Consider the following 8964-nt stretch of genomic DNA (forward strand, 5'->3'; position numbering starts at 1 on the left):
AAGGCAGCATGGAATGAGCTGTGGCTGGGGAGCTGCTGGTGGTGGCAGAAGGGCGCGGTGGGAGCCCACAGGGATGACTGAAGATGATAAACTCATTCCTTGGACGTACTGGGGAGACAGCTGTGCTGTCACACCCCATGTACACCTGGGAGCGTGGGGGTAAATCCTGCCACAGGGAGCTGACCCCAGCTGGGGAGGAAGAGCAACATCCATCCATCTCAGAGACTGGAACTTGGCACCCAGGCAGGTCCAAATTTCTGGAGGAGAAACCACATGCTGTGAGATCTGCAGCGTAACAGCAAATGTAAAACTATCACTGCTTTGACACCAAGCCTGCTGAAAAGGCTTTTGTCTACAATTGTGTTAAATTATCCCAAGTAGATCAATTTATCCCAATTTAGACCTATTTATGGTCTAAGTTTTCCTTGCATCAGAGTTGAAGGGCATTGGCTGAGAAGATGCAATGCAGGAGAGTGCAGAGAGGCACCACTGGGAGATACACTGCGTGTGCCTTTTTGGTGTGAGCTTGGGGAGCTGAGTGGGACCTAGAAAAGTGTGGTGTTACTATGCCAGCTCACACTCTATTGTTCCTGGAATGCTGCTTCTAGGCATTTCCTTAGCAAGAAAATTTGCAGAAAACCTGGAGAGGGCAATGCAGTTGTAATGGATATGGTTTGGTAAAAAATGACACAAATCACAGGTAAATAACTCCATAGGGACACCTAATTACTTATGGCATTTGAAGGAAATGGATTGCAAGAGTACCAGATGAGTAATCTAAGGAGATAAAAGGAAATAATTAGGAATTGCGACTGCCTGAATATTTTCAGAATTACAATATGGGGAAAGGAAGAGATGAAAAATCATTCCATTTTGACCTGTTCTGTTGGCAAGGACAAATGTAACAAAGAAGAATATTTAAGCTGGCTGATATAGAGAAACTCTGTTCCGATCACAAGACATTCAATAGAAATAAATGGAAAACCCTTTACTCTATTGCATTCAGAGTAATACTCAGCAAAATTGAAAACCAGAATGTATGGGTAGGCAAAGAACGGGAAACAAATCAAACTATTTTAGACATGCTTGATATATGTATTTGATTAAGGAATCAGTTAGGTTTCTGTGCATTCATTTATGTAAATTCATTTTTGTGCATTCATTTATGTAAATTCTGTTCCTTTATATATAGTACAGTCGGCCTTTTTTTGTTTGTCTCCCCATGTTGAAATTCAGCCCTAGTTAATGCTTGACTCTCAGTTGTGTATGGCACTCCTTTGGGATGAGTATTTCTATCTTATTCTATATCACCTCTGTTCCTGTTAAGAGAACATCTGCCTATCTCTTTGATAAATAAAACACCATTTTCTACTGTCTTTTCGTATACAAAAGTGTTCTTTGTCTTTCATTCTGCCTGTTCTGTAATCTCTCCCTTCTTGTACTTCAGTTTTTTCTCAGTGCTTTATGACAGCCTAGCTCTGACTGACATAAAACCAAGAATTAGTTTCCTCAACAATCTTCCTAAACATTTTGCTTCAAAAGATACAATAACATATAATTTGATTCTTTTTTTGCTCAAGGCTCAAAAATTTTTGCCTGTATAAGGATGGAACATAGGAAGGTCAAATGAATATTGCTCACTGGGCAATTTTTTAAACCAGAAAACCTAACCCAAAGGTTGCCCTTGCCAAAATCACAGGAAGACTTGGCAGCAATGATGTGCTCCCTGCCTGTGTGACATCCTCTCCTAGCCTCTTCCATCTATCACTGACATGGACCCACAACGTTCACAGTCACTGTCCATCTCATGCACCCATCTAGTGCTGCTTCTTACTTGTTCCTGTCCACAGCTCAGGAGTCACTTTCATTATATTTCCTAATTATTTCAAGTGTCAGTTAGGTTAGCTGGGACAGTATGAGGAATCTGGTAGACTGACAGCCTCAGGTGGTGATGTTGTGCAATGTTTGCTTAATTGCCTTCAAATAATTATGCTGTTTATTCTGTTACTCAACTAGAAAGGATATGCTGTTTGAAGATTAGATATTTGGTTGATAAGTGGAAAGATAAATGCAATAATATTGCCAACCAGAGGGGGTAATCTAAAACTGCATTGACTAAAGGACAGCTATGTTACATAATTTTGCTGACTGGGAGCAGGAGTCAACTCTTTTATTACCCAGATGTGTTGAGGTGAGGAGGGCTGGTTTTGTCATCCTCTTTGTCCTGGGTGCATATGTTAGAGGTTCATATCTGTTCCTATCAGGTCTGTTTGTATCAGGTCTGTCATATCTGTTCGTATCAGGACAAGGTTAGTTTTTGCAGTAGCCAGGAGGGGACATGGCCAGGACCTGGAGGTTATTCTGAGCCAGCTCATGTCATTTTCTGGGGATGGGATCCCATCTGGTTGAGTAAGTGTGGCATGAAGAGAGAGGTCGGGTAGTGCCAGCTCCCTCTGTTACTGATATTACTGCTGTTACTGTTTGTTTGTCGTATTCCATTGCTCTTTCCAGTAAATTGTTCTTATCTCAATCTGTGATCTTTACCCTTTGTGCCTCCAATTCTCTTCTCCATCCTGCTGCAGGGGGACTGAAAGGGGGGAGTGAGTGAGCGAGGGGTGCGTGGCTCGGAGTGCTTTAGTGCGAACACTAAAATGAGGAATACTATTCCTAAATCACAGCAGCCTTATTTAAATCTCTTTTTTGATTCTTATGCCAGCATACAAAACACTGCCAGAGGCAAATAAATGATTCCCCTCAAGACCGTGAATCTTGGGACAGAATTTACCTACTGCAAGCAAAAGAAACAAGTGAGTGGACATGGGGTTTGCTCAAGATGAGGCACAGAGGCCATTGTGAAGGTGGGACTGGAAACCTTGAGTCTTTAATTCCAGGCATCTGCCTGTACTTGGCAAGGGAAGATTTCTTGCAGGAGGTTGGAAGATTTCTTGTTGGAGATTTGATGCATACTTAGCAATTCCCAAGTCCTAAACATATTTTCAGGTATTAATATTTAAGTAATTAGCATTTAAGTTTTGTGAACATAAGCTGTTTTGGCAAGGAAAATGCTATACAGCTTCATGGTATCCAAGTAAGATTTATTCTTCTAGCATGAGGTTCTAGTAAATTGGCTGTTGGCCTATCTAGCTTTTTGATAATGACATCATGATTGGTAAGTCTGACTACCTTGATTAGAGCAGCAAACCTGAGCTCAGAGTTTATCCCGATGTTTCTGAAATCCTCAAGTGGATTAATTTATGCTTAGGATGTTCCGTTCTTTCAAGGGTGTGCCATTAAGTATGGGGTTGTGAACGTAATGTCAGAAGCCTTAGAGGTAAGCTGCAACTTTTCAGCAAGCTTAGAACTCAGCAGCTTTGTCTGTTAGACAGGTGGAAGATCAATGCTCAGAACAGGGAGCCCTAACCTGCTGCTCCTGTCTTCTCACATGTAGGCAAAATTTCATAGAGGAAATTAAGAAAAAAAAATTCAGCAGCTTTGCTCTGTTAGACAGGTGGAAGGTCAGTGCTCAGAAGAGTGTGAGAAGACAGGAGAGCCCTAACCTGCTGCTCCTGTCTTCTCACATGTAGGCAAAATTTCATAGAGGAAATTAAGAAAAAAAAAATATTTTGACCTTTTCCATTGGAAATAACAGGAGTCAGAGAGGGAAGTTCTTTATGTTGCTTTGTACAGTGCCATCGTCCTCTTGGCTAATGCCCTCAGGACAGCAGTGTAGCTATATGCTGGCTGGTGAGCTAGTGAAGGCAAACAAACTTACCCTTGCCTGAGAGGAGGGACAGCAGAGACCCACAGGAGCCACAGGGTGCTTTGTTATGCTCCCTGTGCACTTGGGTTAACTGGGCCTTCTTGGTTTCCTTGCTGTGCAGCTGATTATTGTAGGATGGGAGATCAGCTTTGTAGCTCTGAACGAGAAAAAGCAGTACCCAGGTATCAGAGGGACTCTTCCAGCTCTTGGGTGGGGAGGAAGGGGGAGACTAGCAAACAGGGAGGGGGGAAAGTCCATTTCCAGATAAGCATGTTGAAAGGTTGAAAACAGGGAGAAGTGTGCTTTTCTGCTCAAAGTTTACTTATTGATAGGGACTTGGTTCTTGGCTGCTTCTGCTTCTTAGTGCATATGTTTAGAATTTGGAGAGCTTTATGTTCTGCTGTAGAAAATTATAATGTCAAGTGAGGAAAAGGGTAAAATATCAGGATGCTCACAGGAGATGACATCTGTTACCAGTATTTTATATGGGCTTTTATTCAATTTTGTCATCAGGAGTCCTCATGATTCCTTCAGTGTTGTCATCATGTGAGCACACACACACACACACACACACACACACACACACACACAGTATTTGATTATAGATTTAGCTATCTGTCTTTATACACTAATTTCCTGCACACTGGTAGCATCATGGAACTGATGGGACTTCTTATAAACAACTAAAATGAAATCTCATTTTACAAGAAAAAGCTTCATGTTGAAGACCCTCCTGATCTGCACTATTGGAATTCTTTATCTTGTGCTTGTGAGATATTTTCCTTTTCAAAATATTCTTCAATCCTGTCAAAAAAATTGCTTTCCTCTGTCACAATTAACCACACACACTTACAAAACAGCAGTGAATACATATTTCCGCTTTTTTTTTCCTCTCTCTTGCTTTTGCCTCATGATGCTCTAGTGCCTTGTACAGTTGGTTTATTATTTTCCCTGGATGTTCCATTCCTTGTTTGTACTGGTTTTTATCATAGCAGCAAGAAGAAAGTATCTTTTATAACAGGGAGATAAGAATATGATTACTAAGCCACAAAGACTACATGATACAGAGATAGGTGTTGTACATTAAATTGTTTGGCCCTAAACTAGATTTTAGTAACACTTTGTTTTCTATAGATTGTGATTTCAGTTTTTGTTATTAGAGAAAAAGAATATGCAAAATCATGTCAATGGAAGGTCATATAATGTCTTTCCCAGATACATATTTTCCTAGATGAAAGGTACTGAATTTTAAGATGAATATCGTTGCAATCCATGATGCTTGTGCCTTCCTGGACCAACATTTTTGGGCATCAATTCAGTAAGTATTAAGCTGGCTATCAAAAGGCATAGGTATTAAAAAAAATCTCCTTTGGACATAACAGGTTTGACTGATTGGACTTTAACAAACATCTCCATGAGAGTATAATTTAGCTTTAACCTGTATTTTTAGAATTACGTATTCTTTGTCAGGAAATACATACAAATTTCTTTTATAGAGGTTTCTGAAGGTTAATAACATGACCATAATTCTTGTTTTCCTCTCCTCCTCTGTAAGGCTTCAAAGAACTGGAAGTATCCTTATGCTGATAAACAGCATAAGATATTAATGCAGAACCAAGGCTAAAGTTTTAAAGTCTCATCTCAGTATGGCATTAGCAAAGTGTACAAGACTGGTGTTCATACTTCTCTACCTGTTTTTTTGGTAACAGATGAGTTTTAATTATGCTGTGCCATAGTTTTGGATCATACTTTCAGCTACACTTTCAGACATCATAAATTAATGTTTTTCTATGAAACCAGTGACTCTGTATGTCCTGGGATCCAGATTAAGTCACCCAAACACATCTGGTGCCATGTGAGATGCCCTCAAGGACCCTGCCTGACCTCTGACTGCCCTTGCAGATGGGTGTCTACTTTTCTTCCATGGGTTCTGTGTAATATCCACTAGCTCAAATGACATCTCGGGACACTCCACACCTACGGCCAGTCAACATACCCGTCCTGCCCCAAGCAAGCTTACTTCATAACTTTTTGAGATTGGAGAGAAGGAGTGAATAGATTAAAATACATGTCTTCTGGAAAATCTTTGAGGACTGTTCTTCCAGTGATTTTTTATTTAAAGACACTTGTGCCTCTAATTTATATCCATTTTAACCTGACAGCCATTTCTCTTACTTTTCTTACTCTTTTAAAATGCATTTAGTGGGTAAATGCTGGCAAAAAGCCTGACCTACTATCACCAAGTACTGCCATCGAGTCTGATGTATTAACTGTCTTGGTAAACCTGCAAGGTTAATAGGGAAATGCTCATAGCTGTGTGTATCATATCCTCATTATTCTGTAATGTTGGAACACAGCAAAAGCTTGGGACTATTTCTCAGCAGAGTGCATAGTAAGGATTTTCTTGTCTTCAGTGGAGCAAGAAGAATTAATAGGCTTTAAAAATACTATTCATCTTCTCCTCTGCTGACATATTTCTGTGTTGCCTCCTCTTACTCTCTGTGGAAATTTTACTGTTGAAATTGTCAGTATAAGAGAAAAGCTTTCTTTGCCTTTTCTGATGATGGGTAGAACCAGATAAAGAAAAGAAAATATCAAAATTTAAAAGATGCAATAACCTCATCTGATTGATGGGAATTACTTTTTTCCCTAGGAAATGTGGATGATGGGAATAAACTATGAAAAATTATTTCATACCCTTTTGTATACTTTTGTAATACTAACATTGATTGCTACAACACCGGATATTTTTCTCTTTCCAAAAATATATTTACTATTTCAGTTTACCTAGATATCTGGCATCACTGGCATCCTGGAGAAATAAATTCCAAGATCAAATTGCATAACAAGATTTATATCAGGGATTTCCTGATACAGGTAAATGTCTTGTTGCTCTTATTCTTCTGGCAAGGAATAGAAACATAATTTCTCTGAAGCTTTTCAAAGGCATATGGTTCCACGCTTTGTAGGTCTTCCAGGTTTAATAGTTTTGCTATTCCACTGACTATTTTCTGTCATCTTTCTCCAGGTCTTCTCTAACTGCAGAATCTGCAGTCATACTGCAGGACCCATTAATGCTAAGTATTTCACTGTTATATATTTCACTGTTATTTTTTTCTGGATTTCACTCCACTATGGTTTTTCATTCACTAGTTGCATGGTTTATAGATTACTATGTAACCTGGGCTTTGTGTTTGAACTCATCAGGATCTTGGCAGAAGTGCAAAAAGAGCGTATTGAATAATTGTTGGAAAGTTGTCACCAGCAGTTCCCATATGTTTTCTGAATCCTCCAGCTGATTTAGTAAGATCCCTGAATGTGTCCTGATATCTATATATCTGGTTATGTTTCAGAATTATAGCTCTGAAATGTGTATTAATAGTTAATTAAGCATTAGCCAAAGAAAATTGATTATGAAAGAGTTAAAAGATGGTGTGTGGGTAAAATTCTGGTTTTTACTTACAACATTTGAAATTTAGTGGTCCTAATTTTTTCAAGCACTTAAAACCATGCAGCCTTGCAGCATTCTTACCATCTTTGCTAATAAAATGAACATGGGTGTGTTCGCCAACTTAATTGCGAACACTTTGTTCTCAACCATAAATCAGTATTAACAAATCCCTGAATTAATCTGCAGTTTAAAGGAGTCAAGCACCCTGTGGTTGCTGGAGGATGGCTTGCTCCTGCTGGGAAGCAGCCTAAGGTTATGGTGGTGGAAGGGGCTGAAGGTGGAAGAATGGTGTCTGCATGTGACCACCAGCAGAGACACATCTCAGAGTTACCTGCTCAGCAGAACCAGCAGGCATCCACGAACAACAAGGAGCTATTCCAGGATCACACAAGTCTCAGAGCAACCCTGGCTTCCAGTATGGGTCCAACTGGCTGTATTTAAACACTTGTCTAAGTCACATGAACTGCATTAGTGTGATTCCTTTATTTTCTCTGTATCCTGCTAATGTTCTTTTCAGTTTTGCAAATGTAGTTCAACAAATATTAAGATAACTAGAGGAGAACTTCTGAATTTTCAAGGTCTGTTTTCTGCTATCACAATAAACACATTTGCACCTGGCTGATTAATGGCTCAAGACTGAAACAAAATTGGTTTTCTGCTACTATTATTTTTATAGAGTATAAACCTTTAGGTAAAAATTTTTGTCTGATTCCTTACAATGCTTCCTTCACAGCTAGTTTTGATGAGCTGGGATTACTTCTGTGACTGCCCTGTTTACCTTCTGGCACTGTCAGACAGCAGTCCTTATCTTGCTAGTCAACCTGCTGAAAACAGGTACAATAATTTCTATGGCCTTCACCCTTTGGATTGACTCTTCACTTTTCAGACATCTCAGTAGCCTTCTCTGCATCTACCCCAGCTGGTATTCTTCTTTTCATAATCAGGGTATTTCAGATGAGAATCTAAAGAATATTATTAGCCATTCAGTGATGAAAATGATTATTTTCTTTAATTCTGGGGTTGTATTTGGTAGTTGTTTTTTTTTTTTTTTTTTGTTTGGTTGGGGGCCTTTTTGTTTGTTTTGTTGGTGTGGGTTTTTAATGTTGTTTTTCACAATTATCTAAAATCAACACCACAAATCTACCCTGAGATCAAGCAATGTATTCTTTCTCACCATTCATTTCAGGGTATAATTTGTTCTTTGTTTCTTTCTGCTTAAATTATTTTCTCTTTCAAAACAAGAAATCTAATTTCTTCTGTAGGGAATCTGTTCAGATCCTTTCCTGACAATGCATCCCCAGTTTGTGTAATTTATCTTAGAATTGTTTAGCTTGGAAAAGACATTTAAGATTGAACACTCAGCCCAGCACTGCCAAAACCCAAATACCATATCTGCACATCTTTTAAATACATCCAGGGATAGTCTCCACCATTTTAGTGGGCAGATTGTTTCAATGCTTGACTACTCTTTTGGTGAAGAAATTTTTCTTAATATCTTTATATCTCCTATCAGTAAAAAGGGCCTATGCAGACTGTGAAACCATAAATATTCAAGGAGTTATCTGGAGATCCTCTAAAGAACATATTCTGCTCCTCCATCAAACCATCCATGCATCTAATGGCCAAGGATAAATTATTTATAGTGAATATTTGTTAGTCTTAGTCATTTCCCCCTTCTTTGCAAATCATCCAGAAAAGGATGATTATTCTTATGACATAACTTTTTTTTTTTACTTAGAATGCAGGTTAGGAT

The 8964-nt window shown here is 38.9% G+C and overlaps 1 long non-coding RNA gene across 1 annotated transcript; it reads left to right on the plus strand.

Annotated features, from left to right (window-relative positions):
• The first annotated feature begins 2646 nt into the window (after positions 1–2646).
• LOC120511465 lies at positions 2647–7828 on the plus strand. Its single transcript, XR_005629728.1, has 4 exons — positions 2647–2807; positions 4976–5078; positions 6543–6637; positions 6789–7828. It is a non-coding gene; the product is annotated as an uncharacterized LOC120511465 (long non-coding RNA).
• Positions 7829–8964: the final 1136 nt, after the last annotated feature.

This window comes from Passer montanus, unplaced genomic scaffold (genome assembly GCF_014805655.1).
Source record: "Passer montanus isolate IOZ18808 unplaced genomic scaffold, ASM1480565v1 scaffold11, whole genome shotgun sequence".
Classification (NCBI taxonomy): Eukaryota; Metazoa; Chordata; class Aves; order Passeriformes; family Passeridae; genus Passer; species Passer montanus.